This window comes from Anas platyrhynchos, chromosome 14, assembly GCF_047663525.1.
Source record: "Anas platyrhynchos isolate ZD024472 breed Pekin duck chromosome 14, IASCAAS_PekinDuck_T2T, whole genome shotgun sequence".
NCBI lineage: Eukaryota > Metazoa > Chordata > Aves > Anseriformes > Anatidae > Anas > Anas platyrhynchos.
Window position 1 is genome coordinate 5,075,522 of NC_092600.1, and position 15,775 is coordinate 5,091,296.

Here is a 15,775-nt window from a genome sequence, read left to right on the forward strand (position 1 = left end):
TGCTGCATTACATTATTATTTTCTTCATTCATTTCAACGCTGGTAAGATAGTTTGCAGCAGAGACAGTTTTCCTTAGTGGCTGTGCAAACCTCTGTGGATGCATACTTGAAAAACCTACAGAATAAAATCCCCTGAACCATTCTGATCTCCACATGCATCACCAAAACACCATAAGCACTTAAATGAAAGCCTGTTAATATGAGAAAAACAGACATGCCCTGGATCTCTTCAGGCAAAGCCCCATCTGAGAAGCTTTTTCCTAATAAAACAAGACTTACGGGATCTGACATCTGTGGGGCAACTGGTAGCAGAATCGTCTCAGGGAAAGGAAATCCCTTTCCTTCTGGCTGGACCATACTAACCCAGAAAATCTGTAGTAAAAACTCCAAATATATTTTCAGCTTGCCCTCATTCAGATCCTTTTGGGAACACAGCACATCTACTGTTTCCTTAAGTTAAATGCTTTGCAGCTGAAACCTACAGACATCAGGGGCCAGTTGGTGGATTCTTGTCAGGTTTATGGGAGTTTTTCATGGGGATCTCACAGGCAGGTACCATGTCTCTACCATATAGGGTGGAGTTGTCCTAATTATTAATGTTCTCCTTAGCCCCCATCTATATATAATAGCAGGACACTGTAGGTGAGATATCCGCTGTCTTGGCTGGCAGCCTGACAACTGAACCTGTGACATCCCCAGCGAGGAGCCGGAGCCACGGGAGCCAGAGCTGAGATCTACAGCCTCAAACGTGCTCACCTGTCAGTAACACGAGCACCGCGTTCTCTGCCAAAATTTACTGAAGCACCCCTTTAGTCCCTACATATGCACACTTCATCACTCTGGCTAGAAAACAATATTGGATGACCATCAAGGGACACAGTGAAGCGTGGCACCATGTGAAACACCAGCAAAAGCGTTCAAATGGCAGAGCCGCCCAGGTCAGAGGAAAACACACACGAGCTCAGCTGGACTTTCAGACAGAAGTGCCTCTGTTCCTGAATGAAGTTCTGTAACTTGACTCTGAGCAACTCAACATTTTTTTTCTTAAAGACACAGCTTAGAAACAAAGCTGAACTCATTTACACCACTAAGCAAAACCAGAAAGCTGTCTCAGTCCTACCTTCACATTACTGGTTATTCACAACTCAGGTCTTTCTGTTGCAAACCTTAAAAGACCCCCTAAAAAGGAAGGAATTTGTGTCGTAGAAGCTGGTCCAGCCTGCAGTGCCATTACCCCCAGGTATGACAAGAAGGAAGGGAGAATAATGGCTTTAGGTCCTGTTTATGTTTTCAGAGCTGGACTCCATCCTGCACATCCACGTTCCACCTACAATTAATTGCATGTTCCCTGCTGTACTGAAATTAAGCAAGAAAGCGTGGATCTGTCTCATGGAGACGTCTTTCATAGCATGAGCCATCTGCACTCCTACAGCGGGTGGTTCCCCCCACGTCATCGCAGAGAAGGTTACTGGCAGGACACCCAGTCTGTGCTACAACTTGTTACAAGAGCTTTCCTATCATCCTGTCCTGAAGGGAATTTTACTTGCTAGGACTGATATTTCTGCAAGCAACACCCTTCAGAAGCAGCATGCTGTAATTACAAGCCAGAGTCTGGCTAAGCTTGACCGGTAACTCCTTATCAGCTACTTGGACATTCACTTACACATCACTCATCCTAGCAAGCCCTCTTCTCCTCTGCTCAAAATGTCTCCCACAGTACAGTTTAGTAAGTAGCAAATTTTTCTGCAAACTTTATAGAAATAACTCAGAAATGTGCAACCTCACTGAGGAATGATTCCTGCTATTAACATTTGGCTGAGTGAGATTCGCCACGTGACTGGGACGCAAAATTAATATCCGCTCTTTTGGAAGAGTTGGGGGCTGGCTCAACTACTACTCTGGAAAACCAGAGGACTGCAGAGATAATTCATCTTCTAGATTTCCCAGATGAGAATTAATGACTTTTTACTGGTAAAAGTTTAATGAAATAAAAGTTAATATTGCTACATATTGAATTAAGCACCTGTCTGAGACAGGTTTGCATTGAAAAAGAGATGACACAGTGACCTCAGCGTATTGAGAACTAATTTAAACTACATAAAACAAAGCAGCTAGATGATTTGGAAGTTTGGCCAGTTCTTTGCAGAATTATTACTTTTCCTACATTTAAGTTGGGAACAGGATCTCAGCCTGCTGCTGAAGAAGAAAAGTTCTGGCTTGTTCAAATGAAGACATAAAACCTCAAAAACAATTAAATTACACCAGGCTTATGGTTCAGTCCTGTAGAAACCTAGACAGTTCAGATTACGCAGAGCCAAGCTGGATCATATATTCTTGTGACAGCATCCATTTTCTGTGGCATAAAATTCTGGCATTTCTGCTCTCATAACTATAAATATATAAAGATATAATAGATTATATATATGTATATATATTATACAACCAGCTACCCCTGAAAATGCATCCCATGTAGGAGGGCTAAGCCTTCTGGCACAACCCAGCTGTGCACTGGCCCCTGTCTGACCAGGAAAGAATTCGGTCGTTATCTCAGTGATCAAACTGCAGATGTTGTTGTCCAGATGTGGGCACTTTTAAGGGTAGTCTGAAAGCAATTATAAACCCAGTTGAAGGAGAAATCTGAAGTTAGATTGCCTAAATTTCATTTAAGAATATCTAATTGGAGCAATTCTTCTCAGGCTACAGCAGATTGTCATAACAACTATGTAAGCCTAGTTATTGAAAAATTTGCACCTTTACTGGAAATGAAATATTTGCAATGCAAGCAGTAAACAGTGTCTGTACTAAATAAATTATAGAATGAATATATTATCAACAAATCAATTAACTGGGCTGAATGCTCCTGAACTGCATATACATATTTGCCTGTGTTTGTGCAGATGTTTTCACCAGTCCTATACAAAGCACCATCTTATGATAAAACTTACAGGAATACTTGTTCAAAATTATTTACTTTGTTCCTGCTGATTTCCAGCTTGCAGGGAAGAAAGACCTGTATGTTTCACCTGCCAGCAAGAGAGCAGACTGAACAAAGTGGCCAGACCCCTTCTGTTTGAAACTCTGTCCTGGTTATTGTCCCACCTCTCAGGAGCCTTCTACTTGTGGTCCATCTGTGCTGGCAGAGTTTATTTCATTTCAGAAGTGCTAGCTGATGCAACCAATTTATTTCAGCTTTCCCATGCAGGTACACACAGTGTATATAAGCTCACTGCTTTTCCCAGCCTGTTTCTTCTGCTTATTCAGCACTACCTGCATGCTTCCACAGCAAAATTATCATGCATGATATTACAGATTCAAGCCAAGACTCGTTCTTTCAGTAATACAACAGAGGAGCTCAGCGGGGAAAAGTGACTAGAAATGTCAGAGGTGAAGGGAGTGGCTTTAGCTTTCTTAGAAACAAAAAAAAATTGGAAGCAGGCTAGATACTCATCCTCTCTGGAAGCAATCTTTCTCCCCCAGACACCTATTTATAAAATAAAATAAAACTTTGGAAAGCCCAATTCTTTAAAAAAATAAGTATTGAAATGAACGTGTGCTACCATCTGCTGTCCATTATTTGAAAGAGCAGCCTCCACAGCATGGATCCTGGCGAGTCACTGGGACCTGCAAACTCTGGCACCAGAAAGTCTCCCCATAGCTTAGGCTGCATCAGAGCAAAATTATGGCATTCACGAAAGATTTCACATTCCTGCCCCAACACATCACAGCAGCTTGAGTCAGTGCAGTAACACCATCAAGGGACAAGGAATAGTCATGCTAAGGAGAAAGAGTTGGAGATTTATTTTTTATTTTAATTGTGAATATGTTCAAGAAAGAACAACATAAGAATTCGGAAATGAGGTTAGAAGGAAGCTCTGAACAGTGCCCAGGCTGGAGCAATTTCATACATATGTCAGAGTCCTGATTGCACATGGAGCTACTGAGATGGAGAAAACAACACCAACAGCTCCACACACTCACTTCCCTGTGGCCCATCATCATCTGCCAGCACATTACCGAAGGGCAGCTGCTGTTACAAACCAACAGCTGTTACGGCAACCAATGGCAAAAGACTTTCAGAATAAATACAGGTTTAAATAAATAAATCGCTGTACAGGTCACTTAGCTTCTACACATCCCCGCCAGGTCACTGATGTCAAACCAGCAGCGTGAATCTGAAGAAATAAATCACCTAGGGTTGACGGGAGTAACTTGGCCCAGCGCACACAAATACGAAGAATGTACTTAACCTTTTTCTGTTGCTGTGGTGAGCAAACAGAGTATGCCTGGCACATTAGGGAAGAAAGGTCTGAGCCCTTCTTGTGTTAGCAAAATACCCGTAATTATTTGCAAAGTAAAATGGAGGCCTGTGGATTTGTCTAGGTACTTACTATTCAGTGCAGCAAAAGGACTCCCAGGAATCATCCTCCCAAAGTCCTGACAAATAGGTAATTAAAGGAGAAAAATGATTTTGTTGCAACTATTGTAACCAGAGTCATGTATGTCCAGAAACCATTGCTTATGGGTAAGATATTAAAGGAGAAAAAGAAGGGGGAAAAAATCTGGATACATCAAAACTCCACCTGTGTGCTTCACAGTGTGTATGCTGGGGCATTTGTGTTTGCAAGGGTCCTTTGGTATCTCTCATCCAACATCGGCAAAACAGCTCTACAACTACTTGTTCAAGCACACTTTTTTAAAAAAGCTATTTTATAACAACATCATATAGCTGAGCAGCAAACTTCAAACACTAATTCAGTGCAGAACACATTACAGGTTTGTCTTGAACAGCCTCGGTGTTCATCTGTACTACCACATTGAAGATTAATTAACAAGTAATTGGGAAAGATATTATCTTTTCAAATAAGGTATATGAAAATAAAGTGTGGCTAAATTTAATTAATAGATTACTTAGATGTAATATTGTGATCAAACTGTGACAGAAGGTTTGGTTGCAGTTACCAAATTACACTGGTAACTTCTTTGGTCTTCCCAAGCCTGTTTGCTCTACAGTTTGCTCTAAAAGCAAATCATCTTGGATTGGAAGCGACCATTTCTATAACCACATTTGCCCCAGTTTTATTTGAAATTGTTTCTGTCTAGCCAATGTGCTGGAGCAGTATCTACCAAGGAATAAAAAGGCTGATCCAGCATCAGCATGAAGAACAAAGACAAAAGGTACTCAGAGAAAAAGCTAAAAGGGGAATACGCTATTAGCAATTCAGGCTTTACAAATATGTTTCAAGGGCTCTTACTTTCCATTTACAACAAAGAAAAGAGAGAGACAATCTGTGCTGAAATAAAAATGAGCAAAAGAAGAAAATAACGTGTTCTAAAACCATTTTTTTTTTCAAAACCTTGATGATATTTCGCTTCTGCAGCACTCCACATCTATTCGTAGGTTTAAGCCAGCGGGCGGATGCTGGTTTTCTTCACTCTCATAGCATGAACTCGTACTCCTTGCAATTCTCAATCTGTCACATTCAACAATCACATGCAAAAATGACTCACACTGCCAGTTGTCTCCATGTTGTGCTTGTTGAGCATTTGCCAGTTCTTCGGGAGCAGGCTTTGTATTGAGAGATATGCTTTTGAAAAGGTGGCTGTTGTCTCAGGTTGTTGCATTAGGCTGAAATGTTCTGAATTTTGTCACACAACTTTTTGTCCATTTTTCAGTCTTGCAATCCAACAATTCTGGACACAAAGGAAACAAGAACAGATTAGCGTAGTGGCTCATTCAGCTTGGCTTTTTGCCCTTACTGAAGGCATTTATTCAAAATGCCTAATATTTTGGAAAGAGTTGAAAAAACTTAATGCACCAAGCCAATCACAAGCTGTAAACATTGGACAATTTTTCTTCCTATCACATGCAGTGATCACCTGAGAAGCAAGTAATTATTTTGATCTTTTTCTGAGCAAATGCAGTTCAGTTGTGCAGCATTTTGGAAAGCATGTCCATAAGAACTTAGCCAACCATCTCCTATTTGCAAGAGTATTTAGCATTTGTTCAGCTTACTGAGGCCTCCCAGCCCTTTGAAACAACTCTCTTGCAAGTTTCTTACTTTCAGCTCCAATATGTGATTTTAAATCCTTTGGAAAGAAATTACAGTACCAAGGATGTGTGCCTTAGACTCCACTGACTTTAAAAGCAGCCTGTAGTTACCAGCTCACACACATATTCAATATATGCCCACACCCATTTAGGTGACTCCTACCCTTGGGTGTCCCAGAGCAATGGACCCAGCTCTGCACAAAACAATCTAGGAAGCAATCTAATGTGTAGCTCCATGACAAAAAACAGATTCTGACTTTTAATATTTAATTATACTCCCTGTGATCTTAAATGCGCTACAGCCAATACTATATTGTTCCTCCTCTCCACAAATCTGGTGCTTAAGGAAGGTATTTTGTCAATTCAGATGAAAGAAATATACAAATATCCACATTCAACTGCTAGCTAAATTTATTCAGTCATAGTTTTTGTAACTACCAATGGGAAAAAAATATTGCTACCTATCATATCCTCATGATTAAAGTGTATTTTTCAAATTCAGAGACTGTCCTTAGACAAAACTCTTCAGATAAATAATGATCTCCCATGCAAAAGTGAAGAAAACATATTGGAAATGTGAAACAGGTAGCAAAAGAAAGATTATGTGTATCTACAATATGGAAAATGTATGAAGTCATTTTCTAAGTCATTTTCTGTTATGTAATTTGTGCCTAAGTTTGATGCAAGGAAATGATAGAGATTGATCGTCAAAGCTTCACGCAACCGTTTTATTGTTATTCAAAGTAATTAAAACAAGTTACTAATTTACAAAAGGTAAACTATATCACTCATTCTGTCTATCAAATATCAAAAGTAAGGTCATGGTGAAGATAAACAAAGTTTGCAAAGTCTTCTAATAAAACAGCGAATGGACTTTATATTCAAGAAGCCTCCATAACTTCCCCTAATTGCATAGATAGCTGTCTACAAGCATATGGCTTGTGTAAGGACTGCATATACCATATGCACAGATCACTTCACTTGCCACTGAAACAGTTGTGTCATGGGTGGAATGTGGCAACTCTACCCACACACAGTAATGTGATACAACAGATGAAGATAGTGGAAAGCCATGAAACAGCATGGAGAAATTTAAGTAGATTGAGTCCATCCCTACTTCAATGGGAATTAGATCAGACTCCAAATGAGAATTTATGCACGACAGCTGGATTAACATATATATTTCCTCAAAGATAGTAGCTTTGTAAAGCTGAAGAGTTTCCTCGTGCCACACTGGAGCATTAGTTCAATTTTTATTAAGAGAAAAACCATCACTTTTTAATTCACAGTAATTTCCTCCAGGACAAAGGTTTCCTTAGTTATCTCCTTTGAGTCCTGATCCTACTTAATTTGCAAGGTAGAGATTGCAGCAAGAACAGCTTAGTGCATATTTGAGTTACAGTCCCCCATATATTCTGCTTCATGAGCAGGAAACAGTGCAAGTATGAGAGGCCCAAATGAATTAAAATTTCAAAAGTCTCCCTTTTCAGTGAACTATCAAGCATCAAAATATTGTGGTATTATTGCATTTCTTTACACAAGAAAAAATTGCACACCTTTATTTTTTTATTTTTTATTTTTAAACCATGCCCAAGTGCAAGTACCCTGCCTGTCTGATAAGCAGTTTGAAATCTTGGCACTTCTGTACATTGGAACTTCCTCTCAGTCATATGAAACTAAACCAGACACGCAGTGCCACTGCAGGGGGAAGCTTTACAACACAGGAGCACAGATGGGATCAGCTTGCAAGTAAATATGTTTCTGTTGCTAGAGAAAAGCATAGAAAGCAACAATGAATAAAGATGAAATATAAGACACTGACAGAAGAAGGAAAAGAAACACCAAAATGGGTACAAAGAGAAGAGGATATGGTAAAAAGGATGAAAAAGCTGAATTGGCAGTATGAGCATCTGGCTTTCCACTAATGAGAATCCCTCCATCTTACATCAGTAATGCCATTATTTGGCATTAAACCTCTCAGTTGTGACTCCATAACTGGGAATTGAAATATTTCATAGCAATTTTCACTATTTGCTCACTGAACTCACGTATGTAAAAGCCCTTGCCATGTAAGACAAAGCCTTTGCTCCTTTTGCTGAGCTTTGAATGCAACTAGGAGCTCTGCCTGCGTAATGAATGTGTGCAGGTCATATCTTTTAATTTTTCTTTTGTATCAATATCTTAGTTTTAATATGAGAAGATGGCCATTTTCTTGGAGAAACAGATGAGGAGGTGATCCTAGAGATAAAAATTTGTAAGAATTAAAAAATTACCTTATTTTTTTCCTTAAAAGTACCTAAAAATTACAGTCTGGAAAACAACATTATGGTTCATAATTCCAGTTCAGCCTCTTAATGATGTTCAAATTTTATTATTTGATTAGGACAAGAAAGAATCATAGTATTCTTTGATCTGTTACTTTAATACTACAGTACAGCACAAATGTACATACTAGAAAAAGATTAGTGACTGAATGTTCCATAGACCTGCAAGATTACAGTAGAGAACAAAATTTAATACACTTTTTACTCTGTTACAGACCTGATAATGGTTTGAGTATCTATATAATTAAAGCAGTCTTGTAAACATGGCATGCAAGCATCTCAGGTGATGACAGAACTCAGCGTTAGCATCCATAACTGACAAGGAGTTAGAAATTCTTGTCTCACTATGGAAATATTCATATTAGACGTAGGTATTTCTAGACAGAAATATCCAAAAAGTTTTCATCATGTTTACCTTCTTTTTATGTATTTATACCTGTATAACTATGTACATTAGCATTACTTGGCTTTGCAGCCAAGTACCTACAAATTGTGCCATCCCAGGATTCAAATTCCTTAATTCAGGACTGTTGTAGATATGCATAAGGTGAGTTTTCAATTATCTTCTTACATGCAAGTCTTCTGGATGCTACAGTCCATGCAGAGGAAAGCAGGAATATTAATTGCCTCGATGCTTTTTGTATGGGACTTTAACTGAAGTTTTAATGCTCAATAAACATTAAAGATTTATCTTCATTATCCAGCTGCGACATAAGACACTCTTACATTCATTTGATAGATGGAGAACAGGCCATAAAACTGAAGGCTGAAATCATCAAATATGTAATGATTTTAGATGTCCAAACTGAGAGCGCTAAGATGTCATATTTCAGACTACCTGTCATTTTAGGAGTGCTCCATGTTCAGAGCAGCAATCCCACTGATCTCAATAGTGATGGAAGTTATCTTGCAATTCAGATCCATGTCTCTCTACTTGGATATATTGAAAATACAGATCATAGCTAAGTTCTGCTTTCCTATTTGAGATCCCTCACCTCCTCTTCTTTCTTTCTTCCTGATTATCTCCCCTGCTTTGCTGTAATTCAACTCTTCTTTGGTTCATTTTTCGCTTCCTTATATTCCAGTTATATTGTTCCTTCACATTTCTTGGGCACAGAAAGTGGGAGAGCTGAAAGCACTGTAAATTTCCTTGTTCACCTCTTCTGTAACCACAGACACCAGAGGCTTCATAAGATGGCTCTGCACTTGTTCTGTCATGACGGGGTGACGTCTCATCAGTTCACTCCTTGTGTATGAGCCATGGAGGATGAAGGACGTGTCTTCTAGCCCAAAGAATTTAGAAGTCAAACAAGACTTTGCTGCACAGCTGTATATAGGTACTTCAAAGATAACAGTTTCACTAAATATGGCCATTAAAGCAAAGAAAAAAGTACCATAACCCTGCCACAGAGACAACTCTCTACCACAAGTTTCACATCCCTCTGTCAGGGCATGGAGGCAGCAGGTCCTCAAAACAGCTGCGAGTGCCAGCAGCGTGGACAAAGCAACCCTCCCTGAGTCCTCCCAGACACAGTCCCCAGCCCATGCCTTGTACACAATGAGGGAAGATGACAGGGAGAGGGGGGTGTTAAGAGTTTTTAAGCTACTCACAGCAAATCCTCCTAGCTCCACGTGTAAAGTCAGCAAGGTTGGAGGAGGCTCACCTTTGTTTGGGTGTGTGTCACAAGCTGGATTTGGCCCAAAGGCAGCCACCCAAAGCCTTGCTCCACAGTGGTATTTTTGTGCATGGGTAATGAATGAAAAGCTCTGTAAATTTCATGGTGTTAAAAAGAAGCGATTAATTTCTGCTCTAATTGGATTCTCTAACAACAGCACCATCCTGAGCTCAGGGCAACTGCACTCCACGAGACACGGCAGCTCCGATGTATGGAAACTCTCAGGGGCAGGTAAAAGATTAATGGGAAGGGGTCTCTTTTGATTGATGAATCTGTGACCTTGAGCAACAAGAGCACTTGCATGAAGCCTATCCACCATGTGAGACAGACAAAATGAAAGAGGCTCACGTTACGCTCTCAGATCTCATTAGGCACCCAGAGCAGAAATACCGATACCGGCACTGGCCATCTGCTCCAGAGTTTGCATGCTTACAGGTCTGATAACATGCGGAGCAAAAGTTAATCATATGTACAGAGGAGCAGCAGCACTTCTGCACAGGAAACTCAGTGCAGCACAACAGTTTCTAAAAAAACCACATACATGTTTTTACCTCATTTTTTTGCTTCAAACCACACAAGCAAATATTCAGTTCAAACAAAAGCTGTTAACGTAAAAGGCCATAACTTTAGACTCTTCAAATATCACTGTTTTTTTTTGTTTTGTTTTGTTTTGTTTTGTTTTTTTTTTTTTTTTTTGTGTGTGTTTGTGTTTTTTTAGAAATTAAAAAAGTAAAAATATCAGAAAGTTAATTAACTTGAAATTTGCCAAATGGCTGTGATCTACTATTAGCTTTTTATAATGGGCAGTAGAGAATTATTTTGTGATTGATTTAATTCTTTTAATGCTCTTTTTTGCTTATGTCAATTATTTGAGAATTGCTAGTATTTTCTGCCATTTGCTTTCCATTTGCATTAGTGAAGGCCCTTGCCAGTAGACCTTTCCAAATCTACTGTAATATTACCCCAGCATCCACCCCCAAGGAATGAAATTTCCCTGCAAGCATTTTCAAGAGACTTGTGATCAGCTGAGTTTTCTTTGCTGAGAAGCAGTTCCTGGAAAATCCTGCAGCACTCTCAAAGACTTTACTACTGCTTTTGGAGAATTAGCTCCAGGCAAAACGATACTGTCTACTGAGGCCATATCTGACCTAGAAAGTATTAACTGAAGAATGTGTGGGACAGCTGGTTATCGGAAGGAAAACACATACAGCGCAGGAGAATGACATGTAGAGCTCCTTCACCTAGTTCTGAATGACTGTCAGCTCTCCAGAGCCACTGGAAGCAGATACAGCGCCGCTGCCAGAGCCCGTGCCGCATCCAGTAACTGAGCCAGCTCAGGTATCTCTAACGCAGCACTGCGCCGTGCAGCGGGGAGACAGTTCATCATCTGAGAACCCTTCAGATATGTGATACGATACGGCCGAACAGAAATCTGAAGTACAGCACGATTATTTCCCAAACCCAGTGCCAAAGGGCTAAGCCTTTCTGAGGAGGAGGTTTTAGGAGCAGGCTCGGTACGCAGCATGCCAGAGGCCTTTCTGTTCAAAGCGCTGCTCTCGTGGGTTTCTGCTGGTGTTCCTCAGCAGAACCAGGTTCAGTTCTGCCTTTAAACTATTAGAAGGCCTTGCTGCACAGGGAGAGCACCATTTACTCCCAGCTATGTATCCAGTTATACCAGAACAGGTGAGGCTTCGATTCTTTTTCAGCTTTCTGATTTCAGAAATAGGGTTGGGTATCTGGGATTTTTCTCTTTACTATTCCTTTTGATGAGGTGGTGCATACCAAGCGCACATCTGCCGCCACATCACCAATGCTTGAACATTATAACGGTGTGATAATCAAGGTAAATTCACTTCATTTTGCAATTGTTATTTATAGCTTTGGCCAGTACCACACCACTGATGGTACCTTCCCACCACCTTTTAGCGCAGTTTCTTGCATCTTACAGTAAAATCTTGTCACACAGTGGCAGCAACAACTACACTTAAAAACAATGTCTTTTATTTTTCCATGTATCTGGGTACACATCCATTAACTGAGTAAGAAAATGATGTGCGACGTGAGCTCCAGCAGGGGTGCCGATGGGAAGTCGGTGGCCATTTCACGGCGAACACTTTGTGAAAACCTCACAGCAAAGGATCTGGGGTGCGGATTTGGTACATACATGTACAGAAGGGATATATTTTAGGGATATATTGCCTGATTATAGGGTATCCTACACTAAGGGGCACTCCACACGCTATCCACATCTTGCCCGAGGTCTTGCCGCGGGGCGGCAGCAGGAGCAGGAGGAGGAGGAGGAGGAGGAGGAGAAGGAGAGGAGGGAGGAGGAGGAGGAGGAGGAGGAGGAGGAGGGCCGGCCCGCCCGCAGCCGCCGCCGCCGCCACCGCCGCCATGATGCTTGTTTGCTTTCAATGAGTGTGAGGAGGAGGCGGGGGGGAGCCGCTCTCCCGTCCGGCCCGCGGCAGGAAACAAAGAGCCAGGCAGGCGGCGGAGCGAGGGCGGCGGGGGGACGGGGATGCTGCAGCCACAGGTAGGGAAGGGGGCGGCCGGGGCGAGCTGCGGCCGCGGCGCCTCGCCTGGAGGGGGGGCTCGCGCTCAAGGGGGACGGGGGGTGGGAGGGGGTGGGGAGCGGGGGTTAATTAATTGGGGGGGGGGGTGATGGGGGAGGGGAACGGCGTTGTTATGGCGAGAATTAGGGGGTCCCTTAGAGTTTGGGGGGGTTGTTGGGGGTGGCACGGAGCGGGGAGGGGTTGCCCCAACGCGGGGGGGTGGGGGGGGGGCAGCCCGCGGCGGCCGTGGCGGAGGTGATGATGATGATGATGGTGATGGAGGAGGAGGAGGAGGAAGGGAAAAGGAGGAAGAGAAGGGGGACGACGACGGCAACGACAACGCCGCCGCCCCCCGAGGGGGGCTCCGCGGCCGCAGGGGCCGTGGGGCAGGGGCCGGGCGGCGTTATTTGCATCGGGGAGGCAATTCGGAGAAATCAGGATCGTGGCATCTGCCAGCCCGAAGTTCTTCCTTTCTTCATTTTTATTATTTTTATTTTTTTCTTTCTCTCCCCAACCGGGCAACCGAGTTTAAAAATAATTAAACAAAGGCGGAGGGGGAATGACACCCGCCTGATGGTTGCCCGGAGCCCCCCCCAACCCTCCCCGTTTCCCAGCCGGGCGAGGCGGGTGGAGGGGAAGGGGAGGGGGGGGGGGCTGAGGCCTGGCGGCCACCGGGAGGCCGGAGCGGCCCTGCTCGCCTTGGGGAGAAGGGAAATAAACCGGGGGGGGTGGGGGGGGAAGGCTTTGGGGCCTGATTGCCAGCCCCGTTGGCCAATGCAGGCGAGCGGGAGGCTGGGCTTGCGCTGACATGTGGGGCGGGGGGGTGATGGGGGGGGGGCGCACACATGCGGGGATAAACAGAGGGGATTTGGGACAGGGCCTCCCGCGGGGCCTCGGTGCGCATCGAGGTGGGGGCTGTGGGCTTCCAGAAGTTCCCTGCAGGCGATTATTCGTTCACTGAGTCGGGGGGGGGGGGTTTAGGGAGGGTCTGCAGGGGCTGAATTCCCGAGGTGGGCGCCCCACGAAGCGCAGAAGTGGGTCAGTGGGGCTGGGTCCCGCACCGCACGGCTTCTGGGTCACAATTCGTGGCGAACTTTAAGCCTGGGATCAGATAAAAGCTCTAGAAAAAGTGCGTATCTGTACATCCGCCTCTCCATCTTGATCTGCACGTATATCGCGAACGCGTTCTTATCGGTAGTTTTTCCATGAATGGTAAAAATTCACATGCAGCTTTATTTGCATTTAGTCATACGAAAATACAGCCAGAACAAATACAGTAAAACGGGGTTGGGTTTTGGTGGTGTTGCCTCTTCTTTTTTTTTTTTTTTTTTTGTTACAGATATCTGTCTCTGTAAACACACAGAAAACTGTACTAGTGAAAATATAACTCCACAGGCAGGTGTTTGCTTTATAAGCAGAGTTGCAGATCTCCATTTTTTTTTTTTGTTTTATTTCTGGGGCTTATTTTCTTAATCTAGATTTCACCACAGTGGGTAACTAATTCAAAATTCAAGGGATTTAGAAATACCTGTGGTATTTGTCTGGCTTAAATGCGAAGATGTGCAAGTGTTGACTGGTAATTGTGTTGTATCTTGCATTTTTCTTTCATTCTAGAGCAGGTCTCGTAATTGGGAATTTATCAACATTTCCACTGGGGTAATTTTACAGGATTATCCACCCTCTGTTCTTCCTGCTGGTTCATCTGGACTCTGTGGAGTTTGCTGCTAGCAATGAAGCCTTCTGTGGGGGTTTTATTCATGCTATTACTGAAATGGAGCCCTTCGCATTTGGATTAACTCTTTATTCGCTTTTCACCTGAATCGCTTGGATCAGTCCATTTATAAAAAGGATACTACCATGCACCCTTTTTCTGTTTGCATTTTGAAGTTGAACTCTGAATACAGTCTTGATGTGTTCAGGCTGTTTACTTTGCTTGAATTTTAGAGGAAGATCTGAAATATAAAGATAGATGAAACTGTAATACTGCATGGGCAGGTAAATACTTCTGATGTTTTATATATGAAGACTTGAAAACATGTCACAAAGGGCCACAAATTGAAAGAGCATGGTACCCATCAAGGTAAAAATCATTAAGATCAGTCAGTACTAGATATTAGGAAGACTTATTTTCTATGCAAGTGCAATATGCATAATGGAAAACATTCTTTAAAATGGGGTACAATTCTGCCAGGATTGAGCAGGCTGAAAACACTTTCCCAACTGACCAACAAAAAATAACTATTTTTAAAAACATGGCAGTGTAAATAAAAATGGTCTTGCTAAACAATCACCAAAAAGTGAAGTATTTTTGCTTGTAGTGCAGTGTGTGTTATTGTTTACACTGCCACCATGCCTAGGAGGCTGGGTGGTGAATCCCTCATTCCAGTTGTGCAGCCCCTGCTGCAGAGGCTGCAGGCCTCCTGGTTCTGTTTGCTATCAGACTGCTGAGGTCTAAAATTATCCCGTTGTTTTGCCATGTAATTTTGGCTGCATGAGTGCAGCCTGTAACGTTACATCCCTGACCTAACTGGGGCCATGTCCAGCGAAGATTTATGTGCAGACTGTACCTTTATGAATGAAAATGCTTTCATAATTGAAAGAACATAAATGTCACATACAGGTTTTATTTTTTTCTTAGATGAAATACGTAGTAGTCAAAGGTAATAACAACATATGATGAGCAATTTGCCTTAAAACCCCATGGCAATAATCGCAACAGACCCTACCTCTAGATTTCAGTCCTAGTTGCATAATACAGAGGTTGGCCTTTGCCCTATTGCATACAATGTATCAAGGTTATTTTTTTTTCAATGTACTAAGAGCTTACACTATTTTCCACCCAGTTTAAATTTAGACTTCTTCATGGTGTAATTTTGAAGGCTTTATACATAAAGTGCTCAGACTGAGTCACCGCAGGGTTTCATCTGCTTTGTATTCCCCTTCAGCGTTGGTGCTTCACACTTGGAGGTGTGTTTATTGTACAATATCTTGCCAGATTATTAGCATTGTATTAAGTCACATGAATCGTTCCAGCATTGAGATTAGGTTGTAGAAGTCCACTCAACAAGGAAGCTTGGCATGGGCTTGGGGACTTGCACTCACAATTTCTAATTGAGTGATTTCTGCAGGTGAAGTCTTAAAAGAGTACAAATGCTTAGGCAGGCTCCATAGAAA

General features: G+C 42.4%; 1 protein-coding gene across 3 annotated transcripts in view; it reads left to right on the forward strand.

The window, feature by feature from the left end:
• The first annotated feature begins 12,383 nt into the window (after positions 1-12,383).
• The window catches only part of CNOT6 (CCR4-NOT transcription complex subunit 6), a 32,734-nt gene continuing 29,342 nt past the window's right edge, over positions 12,384-15,775 (forward strand). The window contains exon 1 of one of the 3 annotated variants that reach the window (XM_038186607.2): positions 12,384-12,582. The gene's annotated coding sequence lies outside the window, so the exon portion shown is untranslated. Of the gene's footprint in view, positions 12,583-14,230; positions 14,597-15,775 lie in introns of those variants that run through there. The other 2 variants (XM_038186605.2, XM_072023139.1) reach the window with 2 other exon arrangements.